This window comes from Pipistrellus hanaki (assembly GCF_964339955.1).
Source record: "Pipistrellus hanaki genome assembly, chromosome: 11".
Taxonomy (NCBI): domain Eukaryota; kingdom Metazoa; phylum Chordata; class Mammalia; order Chiroptera; family Vespertilionidae; genus Pipistrellus; species Pipistrellus hanaki.
This window is the reverse complement of record NC_140513.1, coordinates 48,296,327-48,311,939: the sequence shown is the minus strand read 5'-3', so window position 1 is coordinate 48,311,939 and position 15,613 is coordinate 48,296,327. Positions and strand designations below refer to the sequence as shown.

The following is a 15,613-nucleotide window of genomic DNA, read 5'->3' as shown; positions in this document are numbered from 1 at the left end:
GCCGGAAAAGTGATAAGAAAAGCCTTCTGCTGGATAACTCCATCCTGCCCACCCTCTTGGCTGGCTCCGGCCCCCTCCGCCAGCTTTGTCCTGGGAGTCTGAGTTCCCCGATCCTTGTTTCTGAGCCGGGGATACCCCACCCCGGAGCCACTGGCCAGTCTGCGCTGAGGGGTACCAGGCAGGCGGGAACGGAATCCTCCCCTCGTGCCAGCCAGAGTCCTCCTCTCCTTAGCGCGGCCGGCTTCCAGCAACTCTTGCACGGGGTTTGCCCTTTCAGGCACCCCCTGGCAGAGCCCGGTCTCTCCCTGCGGCCCAGGCGGGCTGCCCGGCACCCGGAGTGACACACCACACCCGGCATCTAAGATGGAGAGCACCCCTGCGCCCGAAGCCCGTCCCTTTCCCACCCCGCACTAAAGAGGGCTTTCCCTGGGCTGCACATTAAACGTGCCCCTTGCATTTTTTTCAAACCCTCCGCCCCTCGTCCCCGCCGCCAGCTTCCCCTCCAGGAGCCCGTGCGACCGGGGGAAGCCCGCGGGCACCCGGGACGCGGGCGCGGTGCGCACCTGGGCCGGCCCTCCCTCCGCGGCGCTAGCACCGGGGGCAGCCCGCGTCCCCCCGGGGGCGGCTGTGCCCCGAGCCCGGGACCCCGCCAAGGTCTCCGGGGCGCGGGGTCAGCCCCGTCCGCTATCGGGGCCGCTCGGGATCGGGATCGCCTCCGGCCAGTCCTCCCGCCCCGGCCCGGTCCCGCGCCCGCAGCGCCGCCGCCACCTCCGCCTCCCGGGCGGCGCTCCGAGCCTCCCGCGCCGCGTCCTCCCCGCGCGGCTCCCGCCCGGCCCGCGCCGCCGGCAGCCATCAAGTGGCTCGTTAAGGAAATGCAGGTGAGTGCGCGGGGTGTGTGCCTGTGTGTGCGGGGAGAGGGAGCGCCGGAGAGAGCCAGCCGGAGAGAGCCCGGGCGGCGGGCGCGGAGATGCTCGCTGCTGCCTCTGCTCCCCGCCCCGCCGCGCCCGCGCCCGCACCCAAACCCGCACCCAAACCCGCACCCAAACCCGCACCCGGCGGCCCGAGCGCGTGGGGCAGCGCCGCGCCCTGACGGCCGGTCTCCTCCGCGCCCGGCTCCTCGCGCGCCGCCTCCAGCCCCGCGCGGAGCCCGCCCCGCTCCTCCTCCCGCTCAGCCTCCTCCCCTCGCTGGCCGCCGGGCGCAGGTACTTTGCCTTCGGAATAATCGTGGGGACCCAAGACCGCGTCGGGGCGCCCGGATTTCCCTGCCGTGGCCCCCTCCCCCGGGCAGAGAGGATCCCACTTCGGAGACACACGCCGCGCGCGGAGCGCCCTGCCCCAGCCCGGCCCGGGGCAGCCGGCCGGACAGACGGACGCGCGCTGTGCTCCCTTGCAGGGACGTGTGCTGTGCTCCCTTGCAGTTCCCGGGGCCTGTGTGGAATAGACTCAGTTCTGCATGTGACCGGCCGGTGGAAGGGAAGAGGACTCCTCGGGGTTTCCAGGGAGCACCGGAGCGGCCGCTTCAGTAAGTAACTGGGTTTTTGTGTTTCTTCTTGACTCCGGAGCGAAGCCTCTGCTGGGGGCTCCCCCCACCCTCCACCCCAATGGCATGGCCAGTCTGTTCGCGGCACCCGGGAGGAAGAAGTTGACTTATATAACTTGAGTAGTTCCTAATGGAGAAGTGGTTTGCTTAGCATTTCATTTTTATTGTTTGAGGGAGAGCATTGAGACTTCAGGATGGGTACCCTGCTGGGGGGACGCGGTTTTTTAAATGCTCATTGTTCGTTCAAACCAGGGAGCCTGGTTTGGGAGATGTTGGGTCTGAGATGGAAGGATGGTCACTTGGAAAATTCTAACTCTCCTGGTCTCCTTCCCGGGCCACTGTCAACCGCGACCTTAACCCATAGCTACTCGCCCCCTTCTCCGACATCACTTGGGTGCTTGTGTTCTCTTTAGTTCTGGAGAGAGCTTGCAAAGAGAATTGGGTCAAGGGAAAGTTAATAAAGATGCTTTGAAAGAGCGGGAGAGAAAACCCTGTTGCGGCTTCGCGATGCTTGTAGGTAGGATAAGATGTGGAGGAAGATCCTGGAATCAGTCTAGCTTGGAGAATTTGGATGCGATTCATTTAGAGAGAGGATATTTGGGAAAATAAGATGGTGTGGAGAGGGCAGGAGTTGGGGCAGTGACTTTGACACAGCAGGTTATAATCAGTGACAGGGACTCAGCAGCCAGTGGCAGATTGAAGGTGTCTCCAGGGCTGAATATCTCTGCATCAGAAAACTTTTGCAGGCAGGATTCCTCTTGGGACTAACATCACCATGTCAGTGGCTGCAGCATTTCTGTAGAAACAAATAGGACACTCTTCTGCTCTCTGAGAAAGGAAAGAGATAGGGTAGCTTTTGCCAGCATTTTATAATATCTAAATAAAACCTTTGTGTTATGTCAGGAAAAATATAGTTGAGTCAGTTTGTTTTGCACCGAGGCGGGGAATCAATAACATTTCAGCATTTTTTCCCTTATCACTGCCAAATGCACCCTGAATCTAATTCTTCCTGCATTGTTTCATATACAGTTGATACAGTAGAAATTGCATTTCAGATAACGCGGATACTGATTTTAAACAAATCCAAAGTTCTTGGACAGGAGAACACTCTTACTGAGGAGTGTAGAATAGGAATTAGAGAAAGTTTGTTTCATCTTCAACTTTCAGTCTTCTGTTTCAATATTAAGCACACTTTTTCTAATCAAATCTCTTTGAGGCTCAAAATGAACACTGCTATGTTTTCAACAAAACACCTTCCTATCAAATAATAACTAATGACTCTCATATTTAGTTAATGATAAAGTGAAAAAATACCTTAATGTTTACTCAAATAACTATATAAAAGCAGTTATATTCATTCAGCATTGATTTTAAAGAAAACTAAGAGTATACTGCTGTACAGTGGTTTAAAAAAAAGAAAGATCTTTTAGAGTTGTTATGGTTATTCAACGTTGAACCCTCTGACTATTTTGGGACCTGAGTTTTTCGGGTAATGAAATAACACAGGACAGTTGATGAATTTGTTGACATAAAGTAATCTTCAATGGGAATCATTTGGGAGAGATCTGTCATTGTTTCCTGTATGTTACTTTATTATCTACCCAAATGGGTTTTCTTAGTGAGATTACTGCTCTCAGCTGTCATTTCTGTTATGTCTTTAAAATTAATCTATAATTTAAAATGAAGCCTTTGGTTGATCAGATTTGGATTGTAGCACATGACCTTTACCCATCTGTGACTTCAAATAGCTGATAGGATATCTGATACTTAAAAAAAAAATAATTGTTGAAAAATAGAAGGCAAGATTGTACTGAAGTAACCAAATCTAAGATTGCTTCTAACATGTTATTACATAAATCACTAAAGGACATGTTTCCCACAGTAAAGGGGGCATTACAGAATTGTTGACCCTGTTCAAATACCTGAAAGCTAAGATTGACAATTAATGTGAAAACTAGTCTGACACACAGCGTGCCTCTGTCATAATTGTGTCATAGTGCTGAGAAAAATGTCCTGAATCAAAACCATTGTTAGGGGAGCTGGCACATAGCATATATGGCCACTGTCTTGATTTAATCATAAAGAAAAAAAGTCAAAGTTGGCTGGTGTGATTAAAATGGCATTTTGTTTTTTGGCCACCAGCTTTCTGTGCCATACAGAGGTGGTTGCAACTTTAAAGTTGAAAGAAGAAAGTTGCCGGTGTCAGCAGTAATGTGTCTTATTATGCAATTGTTCTCGTTATTCAGATCAGATAATGGCCAGATGAAATATATAAGCAGTCTTCAGGGAGTGAATGATTAATTCCTCTAACATGTGCTTACTAAAGGAGTTCTCCTTCCTAATAAAGCGCCCGAATAGTACCTGCATTTGCTTACAGTTGCACTTGGAGAAGGCAAACATACTTCTCTTTTCCTTTAATAAGTAACATAGAATTTACAGGTTTAGTCCTGTAACTATAGTACCTTGAAGATGATCTTGTAGACCACATGGTCATATGTATTTTAGGGAACTTCTTGAATATTAATATTATCATCTACTTGAAACATTTAATTTGGAAAGTAAACCATTGTTAATTAGATGTGTGTTATGGGAAGGTTGACTTATTGGTAAGGGTTATTTTGTTTTTCCCTCTGTGGGATGACATTCTGTCTCTTCTGTGTATTTCTAGTAAGGTTCAGGTTCAGCTGCAACCTATAAGTGCTAAAAGGACTTGGTTTTTTTTTTTGGTAATGTCAAGTGTAAGAGTAAAGCTAAAACATTGCTAATTATATAAAAACATTAGCTGAAAACTGTTAACATTTTAAAAAAATAGTGACTATTACACATGACAATTGTATTTACTACTAGTGAAATTTGGTTTATGCTTAAAGAAGGATCATTAATATAACTTTCAATATCTCTACATTCCCAGATTGGATTATGAGAGAAGGTGGGGAATGGATGAATTTTATACCATAATTTAAGAATACAGGACCTGGAATGAACATTACACAGTTTTAATTTACCCATCTACTGTCTTCTTTTTTTACAAATTTTTGAAAAATGTACTTTTAACAATTGCTTAATTGAATATACCTATCACTAGGCTTGACCAATATCTCTCCTGTTTTATATAACAAATAACTATATTCCAAGATTCCTCTGTTGTTTGGAAAAAAAATATCTTAATTTCAGTAATGTTTTATGAATTTACACCTACAAAGAATTTAATAAACTTTAGCAGTGCAAATGATATGTTAATATATACTTAATGATCCTAATTAAAAAGTTATATTGAAGATTGGATGGATAAAATTTTGTATCCTGTCATGTGACATTTGAATTTGTTTATCTTCATATATATTTACACGCAAAATCTTCATTACCTCTGTCAGTTCATTGGGTTTTATTCAGACTGTTCTAAAGCAATTTGGCCTTCAAAAAGAATAAGTGAATTTCCATTTGTACAGTGAAACAACTTATAAGTTAACTGTACTTGCAATAATGGTTATGCTTTTTCAAACTCCTCCTAAAAATGTGTTGAATTAAGAGTAAGAAAAGGACATTGCCCACTAGGTGACCACTCCTGGGATTGTATAATCAATAGTTTTACCTTTCCCTCCCATGGTTATAATTGGCTGTGTGACCTCAGGTGGGTAATCTGGGCTTTCAGTACCCAATTTGCTCCTCTGTCAAGTAGAGAAATTGGCCCATAGATCTAGGCCATTTCTAGTCCAAAATCTCATAAAACAAGCTAGTGTAATTAATAGTAGCATTTAGCACACTTTCAGATTACACCCTGGCAGTTTGCAAATCCATTCAGTAGTTGGGGGCGGCCATCTTGTTTGAAGGCGGGCAAAGCACATTGTCCTGAACCAGGAGAGCCAGGCCTGCCCACTCTTGCTACATGGATCGGATCAGATTCTTCCTTGGAGTGACTTTGGAGGAAGAGGATGGAGATGACGGAAGGAAGGGGGTGGTTAAAGTTTCTATTGACCACCCTAAGCTACTGAAAAAATATTATATGTATAACTATTTCGGGATTTGTTATTTTATTTCATTGCTGAAGGGTATAAGAAGATTTAAAGAAAGGAATTGCTTGGTGTCCTTTGACTTTCTTTTTGCTCCTCTTAATTTTTTCATGTATGCTAGTTTAAAATAGCATGTTCATATATATACGCTCAATTTAAGCAAATGCGTATTTAGTTTTTTGAGATGCATGTTCTAGACTGCAACGGCTAAAAGGAACCATAGGATAGTTTACTTCAGTCCTGTATTTTTAAGAGCCAACTGAAGACTTCCAAGATTAAAAACTATAACATTTAGATGAATTCCTCAAGTTTACAAGGAAGTTTTACATCACATAACAGTAGTATCTAAGATCCTGCACTGCCAAAAAATTCATAGATAATAATTTATATGCCAGTTAGTAAACTTTCAATAAAATGATTTCATGGATCATATAAGATACAACGCATGACCTCTAAAAATATTTTATAATGAGAAAACTTCTAATCATGGAAAATGAACACAGATAATTAGTACATACAATGTTAATTTTAAGTGCTTGCTTTTTTTTATAGAAAAGTCAGTACATTATTCCTAGATAGAATTTGTGTGATATAATTTATGAAACTGGAAACTTTTTCCCTTCTAAGGAAACAGTGTGCCTAACTTTTTCCTTTTCTGGTACAAATTCTTGGGTGGTAGAAGTGAGCCTATCTCTATAAAATGTTTTACATTTTATTTATTTAAAATATATTTTATTAATTTCAGGGAGAAATTTATGGAAGAGGGAGAGAGATAGAAACATCAGTGATAAGAGAGAATCATTGCTTGGCTCCCTCTTGCACGCTCCCCACTGGGGATTGAGCCCACAACCTGGGCATGTGCCCTTGACCGGAATCAAACCTGAAACCCTGAGTCTGCAGGTTGACGCTCTATCCACTGAGCCAAACTGACTAGGGCAAAATGTTTTATATTTTAAATCATTAGAGTTGGGGAGATTGTGCTATATTTAAATTTTATTTATTTCTGAGTGCATATGTACACAAATGTATGAATCTGTTTAAATACATCTCTTCAGAATGAAACTTAGTGAAAATAGTGTGCTTAAAAGTTTAGAAGTGTAAGTACAATAAGTGAATAGTAAAAATAAAATAATATAAATTATTGTGTAATATATCAAGTTGTTGTCTGATTTGTTCTTAAATCCAAATCAACAGTTCAACAATGTACCATATTACCAAGGCCTTGCCTCTTGTAGTAACTCCATATATTTTCTAAATACCAGATTAATATAATTTAATATTCTCGAGGTTGAGAGGTATGGAATTGCAGAGAACATAACTGCTGTTGTTTCACATCTGTTCTCACGGACCTTAGTTGCCTGTGTTAGTATTTGTATTTACATTAGATGCTAAAAAGGAAAAGGAACAAACTCATTTGGTTTTTACATGGTTGTTACTTAAAAGCAGTCATTTTGAATCTAAAATGAACTGAAATATGTATAATTTTAACTGGAATGCCTTGTAAGATTCATTGCACACGTGACACTATCTGATTTACTTTGGAAGGGAACAATAGAAATGTTACATTTAAACACAAAATTAATCAAATTTTATAAAAATTCCTTTTCAGGCATGCAGATATTTAAGCAATCAGATACCCAAGTCTATTAATGCATTCATTGTATTGGAACCGCAGTGAATGATACTTTTAAAAAAACTATCCAAAGTTAAATTTCTCAAACATAGTGTGTGAGTGTGTGTATATATATAAAGTCATCCCTTCCACAGCCAGGCAAATATTGTGAACAGAGAACAAAGCCAGGCAATTATTGTGTACGCATATTTTGTTTTATAATTTACCCACTAACTGGGATTTGTATCACAGGATATGATATGCTCCTATTCCTTTGGTTAGATAGTCCTAGGGAGCTTACAACAAAGGGTGAGAATATAGCTTCCTTCCAATTCCAGGGAAGTTTAACTTAGATTGCAAACCAGAAAATATAAGCAAGAGTAAAAGACTGATTCCTGTTTTGAAGTGACCTGGTCTAGAACACTTGTCCACAAACCTTTATTTAGGTGGGAGAAAAACTGTTCATACAAGCTTGTGTCCCTGAGATTTTGTCCCAATACTGTGACCTACAGTCTTTATGTTCAAGATCAGAAATTCCGTTTGGAAGTGGAATAAAGGATGGAGAGAGAAGAGAACGGAGGAAGGAAAGACTTGTTAGTCTCACCCTAGAGGCAGTAGTTTTCCACTTTTTATTCTTCCCACAAGTGGCTTTCAAAGTCAGAGATATGACTTTCCATGTTGGGGTAAGTGTCATGAGATTGACAGGGGAATGTGTTCATACCTTTACTTTGTCATAGTCCCAGTTTTTGCCATTTCTATAAGGTATCCATCTGGAACCATTGTGAAGGTTATTTTATCAGTTCATGATGTGTATTCATTTGTTTTTAGACTTTGCCACAAAAATCAAGGGCAGGACAATAATTTAGGCATCATAGGACTATTATGCCCTGCTTCTAGAAGTTTCACCCTCTTCTATTTCCCAGTTTGTATATATTGTCAAATCAGAATCACTAGTTAGGATTATACAGCATGTGCCACATGGCGGTGTAACTCATAATATTATATTTGGTAACCAAATACTTATGGGATCTTATATGGACCAAGCCATGTTTTGGACAATATAAAACTGCCTAAATTATGACCATCTTCTATTCTTAATGTTTATTCATTATAAAAATATGTTGATTCTATAAAGAAAATGGAATCTCTCAGTTTAAGTCACTGAAAAAATTTCAGATACATGCCCCTTCTACCCCCTTTCTATTTCCTCATCTCATTCTCTGCCATCTTGACTCAGAGACATCTCTTTTGGAAGGTGAGTGGAAGGCTTATTGGTGATTTAGCAGTTGCAGGCCATGCTGTATTCCACTGGAATTAGTTGACATCCTTTATTGTCTTCAAAGCTGGATTAACCCCATGCTAAGTCTTTATGTACACCACTGCCCAGAGTTCTAGAGAAGCAGTAAGATGTGATAACCATATTACTATACCATCTCTATATAAAGATACAGAAACCACAAATAAATCTGCAGACCACTGTAGCATGATACATTCTATGTAGCAACCCTTTATATTTCCAAATTTGATAGGATACAATACAGGTTGCAGTCAAGGCTCCTGTTATTTTCTTCAGCTGTAATCGTCATAGGAAAATAACATTGGTTTTCTCAGGAAAGAGAATGGACAGAGAAAAGTAAATTCTCAAAAGAGGCCGTGTACTATGTACTTTGAATCAAATAACCAAAATAGATGAAAAAAAAGTGTCATTGAAATTTTTAGGAATTTACTTGGATTCCTAGAAATTTTTGAAGTGAAAAAATTACCCTAAATTCACTTTTGATATCCTTAGAAAAGATAATAAAAACATTTTAAATTTAATTTTAAATTTTCTTTTTATTCCTCCCCAAAACCATTATCAAAGATGGACTCGTATGCATGCATATCAACATAACCAATGGACACAGACAGTAGGGGGGTGAGGGATGTGCTGGGGGATGGGAGTGGCCTGGGATAGGTCAATGGGGGTGGGGTGGGGGAGGGAGAAGGAGATTTTAAACAATAAAGAATTTAAATTAAGAAAAAAATGTTCTGATGGTACCACTCAATAGGCACATTTGATAAACAGAACCCAGGTAAGATATTGTTTTAACCTCAAAGAAACTTCTTAAACCTTGATGATGGTCTGTGTGCATCATAAAGATAGAAAAGGTATTTTCCCATCATTTAGAATTTACCATTGCATCACATAATATACTCAATTCATTCTTAACTAATATCTGTCTCTGGTATTTGTTTCAATGGATCATTTCTAGTAATTTAATGTGTAAGGATGTCTGATGGCTTCTTCTCCAAATGGATGTGTGTTCATTCTGTGTCATATGTGCTATCTGTTTGTTTTCTTCTATGAAACATGTGGTCATCTGTGTGTGTGAAGACTACAGGGCTTCCCTGTGGTGGCCTGTGTGCTTTCGAGGGCTGCATCCAGCACTTAGTTCACCATGGTTCTGCCCTCAGGAAGGAGCGCCTTCCTTTTGTGTTTCAGGCTGTGGATGCCTTCCTATTTTCCCTGCAGCCCTTTCACTGTGGAGCCTGGCCAGGATCTAACAACATAAAGTGCACATTTGCTAAGGAAACATGGCATCTTACTGGGTTTTCGAGAACCTTAAGAAATATTCTAATTATAATACCTCTCTCTGCCTTCGGAATCTGTATATCTGTCTCTATCTTTATATCTTTGCCTACTTATATGCTGTTTTCATAGAAAGGAATTACTGCAGGCAGTATCTGAGAATGAACCTGGAGATGAGCCAGTTTGGGTGTCTGGGTCAGAGGAGATTATGTGGCTCCTTCCAGGCCAGCCTTCTTTCCTATAAGCCTATCTTTCCCCCTTTTTACTCCTCCTGCTGAGTTTCCCTCCGCTCCTCATTTCCTTTAACCGTATGGGAAACCTGGTGTTCCAGGCACACAGGGCTGACTCTGTTGGCCAGGTAAGAATATAAAAGGGAACTTGGTAAAGATTTAAAGATGGTCTTTACCACTGTTTATAGTTTGCAGTTCCCTTACAGCGCAGTCATCCCTCTCATCAATATAATAATCCACGTTTCATAAATAGCCCACCACTTATGGTGGCATAAAAAGAAAGAAGCTTTTTTGCTTTCTTTCCTAATCAGAGATGGCCTCAGGGCTTTATTTTCTTCTTGAGTTCTTGGGAACAATTTTGTCTTATAGCTCCTTCTTTTGAGCTCTGAAGAAATCTTTAGATAGGAGGTAATAATAGCTAACATTTACTGACTCTAATTTATGCCAGTTACTATTCTACGTGCTTTCTATGCATTAACTCATTTATTCCCATATCAGCCCTATAGAAGTTGGCACACTTACTATCTTTGTATGAATATTATTTTTCAATTGCAGTTTATATTCAATATTACTTTGTATTAGCTTCTGATGTACAGCATAGGGGTCTTTAATTTACAGACGATGAAGCCGAAGCGCATAGGATAAGTAAACTTACCTGAGGTAGCATAGCATGTAAAGCACCTATATCCTCTGCCTGCAGATTCCACATTCTAATGGCTTTGCTATACTGATAGTGGTACTTAGGTTTATAGTATGATTCCCCAGATGTACAGCAAGAGCATATACCATTAAGAGGAATTCCACAATTGCATAGGTTCTAGATATCAAAAGTGGAAAAAGTGCCGAGACCGGTTTGGCTCAATGGATAGAGCGTCGGCTTGGGGACTGAAAGGTCCCAGGTTCGATTCTGGTCAAGGGCATGTACCTTGGTTGAGGGCATATCCCCGGTGGGGTGTGTGCAAGAGGCAGCTGATCAATGACTCTCTCTCATCGATGTTTCTAGCTCTATCTCTCTCCCTTCTTCTCTGTACAAAATCAATAAAATTAAAAAAAAAAAGTGGAAAAAGTAAGGGACACAGGCTCTCCCTTTATGATACAACTTCCTTAAAATGAAATGAGCACAAGGTATTATAGAAAAATGATAATGCAAATAGATCATTGTGAGCATGTTGTTCGTGGGGACAAACACATCAAGGCAAACTATCCCAGATACCTGTTCCCAGAGTTGAGTGGGCAGGCATGGCATGGCATTTTTGTGCATTCATTTTCTTCCTGGGGAAATTTGGATGCAGTGGAAAGAGAATCTGATATGCTTTCTGCTTTTCTCCGTGGTGCCCCTCTAAGCTCAGGTCCATGCCCAGCAGTAGATTGATGAAGGGGCGTTCCCACTATTCAGGCCTCTGTAACTTGTGGCCACAGATTTTATCCCCATTGTCTCTAAATATACTTTGCTGCATTGGAGAAGGATAACCAAGGACCATGGTTTTGGGGAATCAACCAAGATGTTAGAGTTTGCTTTAGTAGAGGACATAATGGAATAGAAATAGAAAGTCAGGGAAGATGAGCTCAGGATATACTATGGAGCGAAGTTTCTGGACCTACTGCCATTAAATACAATTCACAGAGCCATAATCCACATTTCCCAAGATAATGAAATGAGACAATGGACATAATTAACTCATGTGTAGTTTAATATAAGGGATCCTGGTCATAAGCAGTAAAGAAATAAAGTAAAGGGAAACAAAAAACTGGTCCTGTAGGAATCTATTTAATTACAATTATTTGTGTGAACTCTTACTTTCTATGCCTCATTACCATGCAGTCTGGGTATTATTTACATCACTGCATCACATTGTATTTAATTTGCTGAAATTTAATTTGATTGCAATAGTTTTTGGCTTTTTGTCCCCATTGAGTTGATCACTGTGCTCAAATGTTAGTGTGACTACTTACTTGAAACTTAAAGATAAATTGAAGGAATATGAGTTAAAACACAAGTTGTGATTTTACTTTTCAATTTTAAGGATAGAAAAATTAAATTGTTACCTCTACAGATTAACAAAATTAAAGAAAGGTTGAATTAAAGAATCTTCAGTTAATATTCATTGGGTTTCTAATGTATAAGAAATGCTTGATGCATAGCGATAGAAATATTTTGCCCTGATATTGAAAGGACATGAGAAATATCTTGGATATTCTGTAAAATTATCAGAATTGCTGTTTGATCTTTTAAAATTGAACAAAAAAGTTAGCAGCTTTTTTTTTTATCAGTTTATTAAACTGACACATCTTAATGCTTAGGTATACATTTGTCAAGTTATAGTTTTAATTAATACTAATAGATGGCAAAGCATGTACAAAAAGTTACTTTTTTTCCTGTATTGGAAGGAACACATGATTTCCAAAATAGAAAGTTAAAGTTATATTTTGACATATTCAAGGAGTTTAAAGCTCTTTCAGGTGTGAGAGACACTTAAACACTTAGTGGACAGGTTAATCTGATTATTTTTCTCCTCCTAAGATATTTCTCTGTAAGGTGTTCTAATTACTTGCTAAGAAAGTTGAATGGGTTTTTAGTTGTAAATTTGAACCGAGGAGTAGAAATTGTGCCAGACTGGAGAGTTCCACTGGGCAAACTTGTCCTCTAGAGACATTCATGGAGCTGTTAAACTGTGAAACTGCTCCTTACAAACCAGAGTTTTGGCCTTTTGTCATTTAAAACCTTGTCGGAGGAAGAATGATCAGATGAAAAACAAAGAAGCCCATGAGAGCTAAACACATTAGCAGTAATATCTTTTAATTTCTTTTCAATGTACAAAGAAAGAAGACATAATCTTGAGGTCCAAAGTGTTCCTAATTATTCTTGAAATGTATTATATTCATTACATACAGTATAATTTTGGTAGACAGTATGAATAGTACAAGATCTCTTGGAATGGGTCTCTGTAGGCAAATAGATATAATGGGTATTGGTTTAGCTAAAATAAGCAAATTTGCAAATTCAAGAGAAGGACTTTTTTTAGAAGTCTAAGTTTCCTCATTTGTGGGAGTATCCAAATTTAGCTCAGTGGTGTCCTACCATAAAAACAATACCTTCCAGTTATGAGGCTCTGTCAGATTTTTTTTTTTAATCAAATCTTTTCCTATAGCCATAACTTTGCTTAAGAGTCTTATCGAGTTGCCATAGTCAATTTGAGCTGCTATAACAGAAGAACCACAGACTGTGTAGCTTATACACAACAGAAATTTGTTTCTCGCTGTCTGAAGGCTGGGAAGTCCAAGATCAAAGTGCTGGCAGACTTGGTGTCTGGTAATAGCCAATTTTCTATCTCATAAATATACTTCTTTTTGCTATGGGAGGTCTCTGCCATCTCCGTATAAGAGCTCTCTTTTTGCTCAGGGGAGGGCTCCATCCTCATGACCCCGTCACCTGAAATTCCTACCTGCAAATCCATCTCAGTGGGGAAATAGGTTTCAACATGAATCTGGGGAGGACACAAACATTCAGCCCATAGTACAAATCTTCCCTGGATGACTATTCCTGCTTTCCTACCTCTACTTTATCTCCACTTTTTTTTTTTTCTTTGCCACCAATGGAATTATTTTTTCTTCAAGATGAAAACCTGATCATGCTTAACACATAAAAAGCTTTATTATTTCAAGGAGTATAATGTTAAAAAATACCTTGGTGTGACATAAAGGGACTTTCATTACCCAGGTTGTAAACTACCTTTTCATCTAACCTTCTCCCCCATCCCACAAGTATTCCATAATAAAGCCATATAAACGCCTTGCAGTTACAAAGCGAGTCATTTAGGTAGCTCCTGATGAAAATGATGATAAAAATGTATAATTGCATTTCCTTGTTCAGCAGGCTGTCTTAAATTTGCAATATTAGCTGTGTCTTTCAGATACTAATTTCGAATCTGATTACAGAATATGGTGAGCGTCCTTCCCAGCCAGTGACACAGGGAATGCCTCCTTTTGAGGGACCTCTTTTTTTCTTTCTGTGGCTTTGCTCACTCTGAACCTCCTACCACATTACTCCTGCACAACAGATTGATCAGCTTCCGTCGCTTCCCAGCAGCATCCAGTATCTGCCACACAAAGTAATGATCTCTAGCAAAATTTTATGCGGTGTCTCCCCTGCCAACTCCAAAGTGGTCAGCCTCCTTTGGCTCACCATCCTGGAACTGTGTGGGTTTCTTGCAGCAGCCCAGCTCCCATAGGCCCAGCTTTGCTGCTCACAGCTGGCCGAGCTCCAGGTCTTTGTTGCTGGAGATGCTACTGTAACATCTGTTGAGTATGGCATGTATGTAGTTGCTCTCATCAATCTTAAGAATTGGGGTGTGCTTTCCAGGCACGCGGCACACGTTGTATAACACACAGCCTGTCTTGAAGAGAATGTCGTGGGTGAAAAACAGAAACAATCCACGGTGTGTTTTGCAAGGTAGCTTTGGTTTTAAGAACTCGAAAAAATGTTTGTTGAATATTTAGATAGCATATGACCAATTTTTTTTTTCCTGTGGAATTGCCAAGTAGAGATTATTGTTAAAGAAAATTTGTTTTTATAGTCATTTAGAAAAATAATTGATTCCATGAAGCTACTCAATTTTGATTGCCTTAGGGAAAGTACTCCTGATTTTAAAGTGGTCTATCATAAGAAAAAGCAAGACATATAGTCACAGCTGCCATCCCTGTATTAATGACCTTTCATAATATGGCATGAGGCCCCTCCCTTTCTTTATTTTAGAAACAGGAAGGGAGAGGTAGAGAGCGATAGAAATATCAAAGAGAGAGCTGCCTCCTGCATGCCCTTTACTGGAGGCCAAGCCTGCAACCCAGGTAGTGCCCTGACTTGGAATCAAACCAGGGACATCCTCATGCATGTGAGGGTGCTTAACCTACTGAACTACGCCTACCAGGCACATGCAGCCTTTCTTTAGACTAAAAGTCCCCAAAATAATGTGCTAAGAAAATGTTGATGGTATCCATATTTAAATATTTCTATGCTCTAAAGAATCTATAGTATTGGGAAACCTGGCAGGATGGCTCAATTGGTTGGAGTCATCCCGTACACTAAATGATTTTGGGTTCTATTTCCTGTGAGGGTCAGGGTCCATACCTCATTTGCAGGTTTGATCATTGGTTGGGGCATATATGGGAGGCAACCAATGTCTCCCTCTCCATCTCCCTCTCCCTCTCCCCTCCCCCTCCCCCTCCCCCTCCCCTCCCCTCCCCCTTCCCATCCCCCTTCCCCTCCCCCTTCCTCTCCCTCTCCTCCCTCTCCCTCTCCCTCTCCCCTTTCCTCCCTCCCTCCATCCTACTTCCCTCTTTCTCCTTCTCCCCCTCTTCTTCTCTCTTCCTTCCTCCTTCCAAACCCCTTCTTCTCTAAAATTAGTAAAAATAGCCCTAGTCAGTTTGGCTTAGTTGATAGAGCATCGGTCTTCGAACTGAAGGTCCCAGGTTCAATTCTGGTCAAGGGCACATTCCTGAGTTGTGGACTTGATCCCAAGTGGGGGACTTAGAGGAGGGAAGCCAATCCATGATTCTCTCTCATTGTGGATGTTTCTATCTCTCTCTCCCTCTTCCTTCCTCTCTGAAATCAATAAAGATACATTAAAAAATAAAAAATAAATAAAATCAGTAAAA

The 15,613-nt window shown here is 40.9% G+C and overlaps 1 protein-coding gene across 1 annotated transcript in view; it reads left to right on the top strand.

Moving 5' to 3' along the window:
• The first annotated feature begins 943 nt into the window (after positions 1-943).
• Positions 944-15,613, top strand: part of PTPRD (protein tyrosine phosphatase receptor type D) — a 1,977,099-nt gene continuing 1,962,429 nt past the window's right edge. The window contains exon 1 of the mRNA XM_084898455.1: positions 944-1,522. The gene's annotated coding sequence lies outside the window, so the exon portion shown is untranslated. The remainder of the gene's footprint in view (positions 1,523-15,613) is intronic.